General features: G+C 48.3%; 1 long non-coding RNA gene across 2 annotated transcripts; it reads right to left on the reverse strand.

The window, feature by feature from the left end:
• Positions 1-613: 613 nt before the first annotated feature.
• Positions 614-6,512, reverse strand: LOC121824163 (uncharacterized). 2 transcript variants are annotated; one of them, XR_013046054.1, is made up of 3 exons: positions 2,083-6,512; positions 998-1,314; positions 614-727 (listed from the first exon to the last, which is right to left on the reverse strand). It is a non-coding gene; the product is annotated as an uncharacterized LOC121824163 (long non-coding RNA). The 2 variants fall into 2 exon arrangements; XR_013046053.1 differs by having other exon boundaries at positions 1,270-1,314; positions 2,083-6,511.
• Positions 6,513-10,901: the final 4,389 nt, after the last annotated feature.

Below are 10,901 nucleotides of genomic sequence, written 5' to 3' on the forward strand. Positions count from 1 at the left end.
ATGTAGTAATTATTCTTATTTTCTATGTAGGAAATCCAAAGCTCTAAAAAGTTAATTTGTTCAGGCATTCCCTCTGGAAACTCGTCAAGATTCAGGCTGATTCCCGAGTTGGAGTCTGTAATTGCTGATGGATCACTATTGGGGTGGAAGGGTACAGGATGGAGGGGGAGATACACCACCATATTAATATTGATGTCCACTATTAGATGTTCCCTGGTACCCAATGTGTCAAAAGGAAACTGCATGTTAGTACGAAAGAAAAGGAGCGTAGTATTGAAGGTTAGCAGGAAACACAAGGAAGTCGGCCAGTCTACCCCCTCTTCTTCCCTTCCTCCCTCTCCCTGCCTCTGGAAGGCTCCAAGAGGCAGAATCGCCACGTTAGCGCAGGTCTGCAGCGCCCACCCCCATCGAGGACGCCCAGCACCCCCTCTGCAGGCCGCCACCGCATCTCCCTGCCCCCCAGCAGCCTCGGCTTGGAAGAGGAAGGAGGACTGCAGCGGTTGCCACGCTTTATGCTTCTCCAGAGCTTCGAAGCAAGATTTCCCCAAAAAGCCATATTAAATAAATAAAAGGAAATTCAGCAGATGGGAACATGAATCAATGAAAACTCCCATATGAGTGCGAAGATTTATGTCAAAAAACAAAACATCAACATCTGGGAGCTGCCATCTCCTCTTGGTTGTTCGTTTGGAATGGATTCTTGGTGTCGTTTTCTCCATTATTCTGGCTGTGAGAGAAAGCAGGGGGAAAAAAAAAGAATAGAAAACCATTTTAAAATAGTCGCTTTAAATCAGAAACGAAAGCCCGCTTCCCACCCCACCCCCTACCCCCCCAGGACAGAGGGGATGTGATGCAGGCGACCGGGCTGTGGGCTGGCTCGGGGAGCCTGGGACCGAGAGCCCCCTGCCGGACGCCGCGGGGCGACCCCGCCACCGGACCGGGGCAGCTCGCGGCTGCAGCCCGCACAGCGGCGGCGACAGCGCGCGTGCACACGCACTAGCGTCCTCCGCACTGCGGTCGCGTCCCACGCGGGTGGAAGTCCAGGTTGGCGATTCTGTGACAGCTTCTCCAGGTCAACCCCGCAGCCAGGGTGCTCATACCTGACCTGCCGGGGCCAGGGCTGCTAAGGAGTAGCGTGCGGTTGGTCGAGATGTTCATTTAGCTCTTTGGCTGGACCACCCAAGGGTTAGGAAAGAAGGTGCTGGGTCCTGATGTCTGGATTCAAATCCTAGCTACTGCAGCCCGCTGATCGCCTTTGAGCAGATTTACCTTCCCGAGGCAGCGTGGGAATAACAGTAACAGGCTCCTAGAGGACTGTGGGTGGTACACGACAAAAGCACACAAGGTGCTTAGCACAGTGTACATATACACAAAATTGAATAAGTGTGAGCTATTATCATTAGGACAGAGGCGCACATCTCTCATTGTGGATCTGCAGGATGCGTTTTTCCAGCTCCGCAGCCTTGTAGAGGTCTTGACCCATCCCATCGCTCGGCTACAGCTGTGCTAACCTTATCTTTTGCCCAACAGCCCTGTTCCCTTCTGCCTGAGGCCTTCTGTGGAAGGTTCTTTCTCATCTTCTGCTTCAATACAGCCTACCCTTCACATCACCCAGGAAACTCTTACTGCCTCCTCCCTCCCCCAAATGTGCTCTGTTCTAGCCTGGGCTTCTCCTTCCTTGCAAGGTTTCCTGGATGAAATGTACCCTTAACTTGGTTATATGCTTAATGTCCATAAATCTGGTATTTGCTCCATAATGTCAGTAGCCCAATCTATTGTGGTCCTTGCAGTATTCTTGGCCCCCAGGCCAAGCCTGTGACAATAGACTCTTGAAGTGCAGTAAATGACCAGAGTGGAAGGTGAGCCACTAAAGCCAGATGGAATTCTGAGGACAGAATGACTCCTCTCACACCCCACCCCCTTCTATCTCTCTCCTCCTCCCTCCCCCCTCCTCCCCCTCCTCTTCCTCCACCTCCTCTTCTTGAGACAGGGTCTCACTGTGTAAACCAGGCTAGCCTAGAATTTATAGAGAGCTGCCTGCCTCTGCCTCCAGAGTGCTGGAATGAAATGCACACACCACACCTGGCTTTTTTCTTCATTGTCTCCATGTATGTGCACCACGTGGGAGTCTGGTGGCCGTGCGGGCCAGAAGAATGTGTCAGATACCCTGGAGTTGTGAATCACTCTGTGGGAGCTTGGAACCAAATCCAGGTCTTCTGCAAAGGCAGCCCGTACTCCTAACTGCTGAGCCATCCCTCCAGTCTCCGTCTTCTGGGTCTTCTATACGGCCTCACCAATTCCTTCCAACAGTGAATTCACATTCCTCTTGTCAAATAGGCCAAGCCCTGTGCTGGGCACCAAGAACACAGACACATACAATGTTATCTTTGACCTAGTGGTGCTCTGGCCCACAGGCGGAGATGGACATGTGAACAGAGGGCAACACAGATGGGAGGGAGAGAGACAGCAGAGTGCTGAGGCAGGGGGCTAGCTGTTCCACAGGAACAGGGCAGGGACCGGAGAGACGCTTAGCAGCTGGGAGCACTGGCTGCTCTTCCGGCGGAATTCAATTCCCAGCATGCACATGGCAGCCCACCACTGTCCAGGAGATCTGACACCTTCACACCAACGTACATAAAGTAAATAAAATTTAAAAAGAAAGAGAGAAGGAACAAGAACAGGGCCCTGGGCTCCAGGAGGTAGAGGCGGACCAAGCTGAGTGCCTTCTCTGCATTATCATAGTAAAGCTCAGGGCCAGTATGAAGGTCTATCATTATCCCTGCTGCACAGATGAAGCATAACGGAGTTAAGTCGCCCAGGGCCACAAAGATAGTAATGGCAGCAGAGGGATTGAAATGGGCGGGTTCTGACTCAGAGCCAGAGCTGTGAACTACTTAGCCATGCTGCCTGGGAGCAAACAGCTGTGAGGCTGCTCCACCCCCAGTTCTGTGCCGCCGGTGGGAGTGGGAGCTGCAGTCCAGAGGCAGGGGAGCCACCACCCAGGAGCAGGCGGGGAGAGCACGGTTGTTGGACCCGAGGAAGCCAGGCACCCTGCTCGCACATAGAGCCTAATGAGAAATGCTCTCAAGGGTGCAGAGAGGACCTGCGAGTGCTCAGCAGAATCGGGAGCACCTCTGGCTTCTGGCTGCCAGCCCTTGGGGAAGGCCCCAGTCTGAGCCTGGCACACTGCCCTGAGGGTGCTGCTCTCACCTCTCACCCCCTGCAAGCGCTGCAGATCTTGCTACATCTCTCAGCATCCCCAGCTTGTGAAAGGCTGGATTCGCATCCTCTATGCTGCGCTTCAACGGCAGCCACACCTAGATCCACAGGCTTTGGGAGCAGGGAGGACCTGCTTCGGGGTCTTCCGAGCTGAGGCCTGGCTCAAGCCAGACAGGGGTTTCTTCAAGGAGCTGATGAGACCACCTAGCTTTTTCAAGTTTCCCCAGCCCCCAGCACTCCGAAGCCTGCATCCTCCTCCATATCTGAAATTTCTTTGTTTCCTTAAATCACATTTATTGTGTGAGTGTGCATGCCATAACACATGCAGCAAGGTCAGAAGGCAGCTTGTAGGAGGAGCTTCTCTCTTTCTACCTCGTGGGGCCCAGAGATAGAACCCTGCTTGTAAGGTTTGGTGGCCAGAGTTTTTTACCTGCTGAGCCATCTTGCCAGCCTTTATTTCTTACTTTAAAAAGAATTTTTTTTTAGGGGCTGGAGAGATGGCTCCATGGTTGAGAGCACCAGCTGCTCTTCCAGAGGATCCAGATTCAATTCCCAACACCCACATATCAGCTCACAGCTGTCTGTAGCTCCAGTTCCAGGGGGTCCAAAGCCCTCACACAGATACACATGCAGGCAAAACACCAATGTACATAAAATAAAAACAAATCATTAAAAATTTTAAATAGATTTATTTTACATATATGAATATTTTGCCCCTATGTATGTCTATGTTCCAGAGTGTTACGGATGGTTGTGAGCCACCATGTGGGTGCTGGGAATGGAACCTGGGTCCTCTGTAGAAATGAGTGCTCTTAACTGCTGAGCCATCTTTCCAGCCCTCCTCCCCTCTTAAAATTAAGATAGAGTCTCATGTAGCCAGTCTAGCCTCGAATTTGCTCCATAGTGGAGGACAAGATGGAACTTGGGACCCTGCTGCCTCCACCTCCCAAGTGCTTGCGTCACAGGTATGAGATACCTCGCTCAGTTTTATTCAGTGCTGAGGAGTGAGCTCGGCTTTGTGCACGCGACCAAGCACTCTACCAGTTGAGCCACACGCCCAGCCTCAGGTATCGGGAGAACTCTGAAAGGCGGACCTGAGGTCGCAGCAGAACTTCTAACAGAAGTGGCTAGAAGGTGGGCTAGGACTGACAGGCAGGAAAGAGAACAATGACAAGACTGACCCTTGTCACCATTCACTGGGGCCTTTCGGTGTGCCAATCACTGTACTAAGGACCCCATTTCACAGAAACAAAGGCAGCGGAGGCAAGCTAACGAGGTAGGGATGTCTCAGGGGAAGCTGGACAGACATATTCAAGCACATGCTGCAAGAGGGTGATTTCTGCACGACCTGGGGATCAGCTAGGTGTGGGAGTGTCTGACACCTTAGGGGTGTCTGTACAGACCACAAGAAACCCATAAAGCAGTCTGTGGAGGGGCTCACTTGGTTGGCTCCTGAACCCACATTTTTTATCTTTCTTAGGCTCCGGCTGTTGGTACTCCTTAGATCCCCACCCCTACCCCTCCAGATTCTGATGCAACAGATGCTAGCTTCAGTGAGTTTTCAGTATTTTCAATGACAGTCTAAACTAACACGAGGAGGACTGAGAAGGGACTGAGCCAACCTGGAGTTCAAGGCTGCTTTCCTGGATCACTTGGAGAAACACAGACAGAAATAGGGAAGCGGGATGGTGAGTCTTTGTAGGTAAGATTGAAGGAGTAATGTGGCCAACCCAGTCAAATCCTCTGGGTCCAAATGTACCCTGGTGGCTAACGAGGTGGGCTCTGAGGGCCTAGTGCCCAGTGCAGCAGAAAGACAGATGGAAGTGGATGCCAAGGCTGAAGTCAGGGATTCCTACAGAAACAAGAGGCAGCATTCATGTTGAGAAATGTGGCAGTGGAGACAAAGAAACAGACTGATAACTGAAGAAGCAGGAGGACCAACTAAAAGACTTGATCAAGGAAAGGCCTGTGCATATTTCATAGGTAGATGGTAAAGACTTAGTGAAGAGATGAATGCTTTGATATGAGGATCAGGATAATTACAGTGGCGAGGTTGTAGAAGAGACAGGAGAGGAGTGGGACTAAGAACAAACAGTTGGGCTTAGAACAAAGGAGAAGCTCAAACTTCTCCAACTGAGTCTGGGTTCTTGTCATGTCCCCCAAGTCACAACTGTGCCCTCTATTTATTTGTATGGTGTGTGACTAATGTCCAAGTATGTTCACAGTGGCTCTCAAGTTCTCTTCTCTTCCTCCTCCTTCATCATCATCACATGTAGTCCCCACTCATTGATTGTAATCATCACCATCACATGTAGTCCCCACTCACTGATCACCATCATCATCACCGTCATATGTAGTCCCCACTATTGATGGTCATCATCATCATCACCATCATATGTAGTCCCCACTCATTGATGGTCATCATCATCATCACCGTCACATGGAGTCCCCACTCATTGATCGTCATCATCATCATCACCATCACATGCAGTCCCCACTCATTGATCATCATCATCACCGTCACATGGAGTCCCCACTCATTGTGTTTTCTCATAAGGGTACTACCTTCCTTAGTCCCATGATGCAGATAAGAGAACTGAGGGAAAAGATAATTAACCTGTCCAAGATAACCAGGCAGTCAGTGGGAGCACTGTGTTGATGTCACACAACTCCTGCTCTTCTGCGCTGCTTCCTGACACTTCAAAGAGTTGAAAATGGCCGCCCCCAGGGAGCCGGACTGGAGGGTAGAGAGCATGTAGCAGAGGTCTGCTGCATTTTGATATAACCCTTTAGTACTATTTGACTTTTTACTAGAGTAGAAACTCTTTTAACGACCTTCTTTGCCCTCTTCTACATTACCTTTTCATTGGTAATGAAAAGATAATTTCAATTTCATATATCTTTTTATCTGAGAGGTCAATGGCATGCTCCTTGCTCCTTGCCAGCAGGTTCTTCCTCAGCACACTTCACACCCAAGTATAAATTGTTTAACCACCTGACCAACCCCATGTCCAGGTTCCTACCAGGCAGCAGGTTTCCGACAAAATGTTCTTTTAAAAATAAATGAAACAAAACAAAACATTTGTAAAAAGGAGTTTGCATTTAAAAAAAAAAATCCACCTAGTAAAAAGCAAAAAGAACTAATACCAATGTTGAGGTAATGACTCAGCCTTCTCAGTGACAAATGTGAGGTTGCTGGCTGAGAAAAGACAGAGTGACAATGAGGACTTGACCTCTTTCCTGGACCCAATCTATCCCACACAACAGCTACATGGGCACGCTTGCACATGTGTGCACACACACACACATGCACGCACGCACGCATGCACATGCGCGCACGCACACAGTCCCTAGTCCTTACCATTCTTTTTTTTTTTTTTTTTTTTGAGATAGGGTCTCATGCCTCCTAAGCTGACCTCCAATCTGCTATGTATCTGAAATTGACCTTGAATTTCTGATCCTCTTGATTCCAATTCCCTAGGGCTGGGACTACAGGCATGTGCCACCATGCCTTGTTTATGAAGTCCTGGGGGAACTGAGCACGGGTCTTAATGCATTCTAGGCAAGCACTCCTCCAACTGAGCTACATTCCCTCACCCCAGCTATATCTCTGGCCCTTCTTCATTCAGTTTTGAAAGAAGTCAACCCATGGAGACTGGATACATAGTTTAGTGGGTAAGAGAGTTTACTGTGCTGGCATGAGGACCTGAGTTCAGACCTCCAGCACCCATGGAAATAGCTGTGCATGGCTATGCATGCACGTAACAATTCCAACGTGGGGATGGTGACAGAGACAAGCAGATCCTGCTTGCTTGCTGGCCAGCCAGTCTACCCAAACGGGAAGCTTCTGGGTTAGTGAAAGACCCTGTCTTACAGGAATAAGGTAGAGTGTGATAAAGGAAGACACTCCATGTCCTTCTATGGCCTCTGTGCGCATGTGCCTGGGAACGCATACCCACCTGCATGCATACATACAGTAGAAGGAGGAGGAGGAAGAGAAGAAAGTAGGAAAAGAAGAAAAGGAGGAGGAAAAGGAAGAGGAGGAGAGCTGTTATTGTAGTCACTGTCATCCTATATGGAGCTCCTGCACAGTCCCTTCTGTAGATCCTGCGAGTCTCCGAAGAACCACACTTTCCCAGTCACGCTCTGGGGTCTCCCCTTCCACACTAATTTGGGGCTGGCCTCCCAACTTGCTTTAACCAACAGAGCGCAGAAGGGAAACAGTGCAGGTCCCGGGCCTCATTTTTGAGGGGTCTGCCAGGTCTGCTCTTGACACTCTGAGCCACTGGGTAAGAAGCTCAGCTGCCCAGATGGGGAGGCCGAGTGGAGTCGAGAGGCCCTGAGACTACATGAAGAAGACGCCCAGCCTTTCTGTGGCCCCAGTTGTCTTCATATGACTTCTGTTCCAGCTGCCACCAAACTACAACCTCGTGAGAGACTTCAAGTGACAGCAGTCCAGCTGAGTCCCACCCATTTACTGCACCAAAGGAAATAATGACAGTTTTAAGCCACCAAGATCTGGAGTGTTTGTTATGCTGCAATAAATAACTAAATGCCATTCTGTATTTTAATTGCCTACTGGCTTTGTTCGCCCTACTACATCACTTCCTCAGTGAGGGCAGGGTTTTGTTATAATTTTTCTTGATTCTTGGGAATTTCATACATATATAACAATGAAATATGATTGCATACACTTATACATACACACCCCCACTTCCCTCTCCAACTTCCTCTGGATCTCTCCAACACATCTCCTTCTCAACTTCAAATCTTCCTTTTCCTTTGATGGCACATAAGGTTATATCAGCTGCCCATATGTGCGTGGATGTGGGGCCATCCCCTGGAGCATGGGAAACCCACCCGCCAGCAGCCACATCCTCAAACAACAAATTTCCCTCTCCCAGAAGATATCAACTGCCAATGGCTCCTCAAATACGGGGTGGGGCCTGGAAAGCACCTCTCAACAGTATCAGAATTGTAGCTGGCTTGATTTTGTGCAGGGAACCACAGCTACCATGAGTTCACGAGTGAGAGCCATGGCATGTCCTGAAGACAGCTTTCACAGCACCCCTCCTCATCCTCTCGCTCTTACATTCTGCCTCCTCTTCAAAAGTCTTCCTTAAGTCTTGGAGGTTGGAAGATGATCATTATTTAGGGCTGAGTGCTCAGTCACTTCTCAGCTCTTGGGTCCGTTTTTATCTCTGCATTGACTGCTGCCCACTGCAAAAGCAAGCTGCTTTGACCTGTTTTGCTGTTTTGAGTCAGGATCTCCTAGGCTGCCTATATCACACTATGTAGACTATGCTGCCCTCAAACTCATGACAATCCTCCTCCCTCAGCCTCCTGAGTATTGGGATTATAGGCATATGCCACTATACTGGGCCACATCCATTTTTTAAAAAAGTTGTTAAGTACTCCAGGCATTCTCTAACACTGAATAAACTCTCATAAACTTGATTAGTATAAATTTAAAATGTCTCCAAAAATAAAGGCAACAACAAATGTCTACACTACTCCTGTTGTAAGAACAGAATAGCTTGAATACACATCACAAGAAGTGATTTACTAGGTACCTAGACAATAGGTTCTTAATGAAAACAGCTGGCCTTTGTAAAAGGATTGAATCAACTTGACTTTGGGCCATAATCCAAAAACAGACTGTGGGGCCGGGCGTGGTGGCGCACGCCTTTAATCCCAGCACTTGGGAGGCAGAGGCAGGCGGATCTCTGTGAGTTCGAGGCCAGCCTGGGCTACCAAGTGAGCTCCAGGAAAGGCGCAAAGCTACACAGAGAAACCCTGTCTCGAAAAAAAAAAAAAAGAAAAAAAAAAGAAAAAAAAAAAAACCAAAAAAAAAAAAAAAAAAACAGACTGTGAGAGCAAAGAAGAAATGGTTGATGGCTTCAGGCCTTGGCATTTCTAGTAGAGACAAAAGTCAGTGTCGTCCCAACAGTGTCACCGTGGTTTGCACTGACAACAGAATGGATGTGAGGGTTCCAGTTACCTCCACACTTCTTCTCATTCAAGTCGTCTCTTGATATTCCCAAGATTCTGGGGGGAAAATGTTCCTTCTTTCCTCTTCCTCCTTGACAGTGTCTTACTAGGCATCTGATTGGTCCTGAACTCATGATCCATTGGCTTCAATCAACCACCTGCTGGGATGATGGGTGTGTGCCACCACCCCTGGTTGTAATGCCATTTTGTGTATGGGGGCAGATACCTTAGTCTCTCTTTCAAACTCCTTTAACTAACTTCAAACAGGCCAGGACCTCAATGAACGTACATGGAATGAACACATTTTTGCTCAAATCAGTCATCCCATGATAAGGGTCTGGTGCTTTTGGCTGTGTGCAGTTAAGAGAGATTGTGGAAATATATTTTGTGGGCTGACAGTGTGTGTTAAGCCCCATGTGGGACACAAAATGGGAAGATGCCACCCCTCCCTTGAGGGAAGGAACCGGGTACGCTTACACAGACGAGATAATTAAATAACAGGACAACATATAATCACTGCTAAACTGTGCAGTAAAAATTAAGCACTACGGGGACTGGGAAAAGCAGAGAAGTAAGTGGCGAGGGCTCCACCAGTTAGGGAGTCTTCACTGCGGCCCTGAGATCAGGCTGAGCCTTGAGGAAGAAAGCCAACTACAGACAGGCTGAGAGGAGAGAGGGCCCAGAAGTCCCCGGAGGAACAGAGCCAAGCCAGCACCCTTGAGGTTTTATTTCAGGCAGCACATGGGCTATGAAAGGTGGCTGTCCCTGATCCCCACGCAAGAACATTTCTGAACAGTTCCCCGTACTCAGGCTCCTGGACCTTATGTGGTTTCCTCTGCTTGCAATGCTCTTCCCCTTCTCATCTGACAAACTTACTTGTGTTTAAGGGCCCAACTCAAAATGCAAACCACATGGATGAATCCTTCCATGATATATCCCCTACCCACTGCTCATGCTTCTGTGAAAATATAATTTACAGTTCCCTGCTTACCTCCTCCACTACTATAATTAATACTAATTTATATTTCTTGTACCAGAACCTATGCTAAACACATATGTTGTTTTGAATCTCACAATTACATGAGGTATTGTTTTCCCTATTTTACAGACAACAGGCCAAGTGTGCTTAAGAACCCTGCAAAGGGGTGGTAGTAGCACAGGCCTTTAATCCCAGAGGCAGGCAGATCTCTGAGTTCGCGGTCAGCCTGGTCTACAGAGCGAGTTCCAGGACAGCCAGGGCTACACAGAGAAAGCCTGTCTCAAAAAAAAAAAAAAAAAAAAAAAAAAAAAGCAATAATAGTAATAATAATAAAAATAGCAAATGTTGCCGGGCAGTGGTGGCCCACACCTTTAATCCCAGCACTCAGGAGGCAGAGCCAGGTGGATCTCTGAGTTCAAGGCCAGCCTGGTCTACAGAGCAAGATCCAGGACAGGCACCAAAAACTACACAGAGAAACCCTATTTCGAAAAACCAAAAAAAAAAAAAAAAGCAGGAAATGTTAAATTTTCTACAGAGTGAGTTCTAGGACAGCCAGGGCTACACAGAAAAATCTTGTCTTGAAAAATCAAAACCAAAACCAAACAAAAAACACCCTGCAAAAACCACAAAGCTAGGAAATCAGAAAGCTAGTATTCAAAGCATTATTTGTGGAACTACGGCCCATTTGCTTTTTGTCAGTGCTAGAGATTGA

Source organism: Peromyscus maniculatus, chromosome 19 (assembly GCF_049852395.1).
Source record: "Peromyscus maniculatus bairdii isolate BWxNUB_F1_BW_parent chromosome 19, HU_Pman_BW_mat_3.1, whole genome shotgun sequence".
Lineage (NCBI taxonomy): Eukaryota > Metazoa > Chordata > Mammalia > Rodentia > Cricetidae > Peromyscus > Peromyscus maniculatus.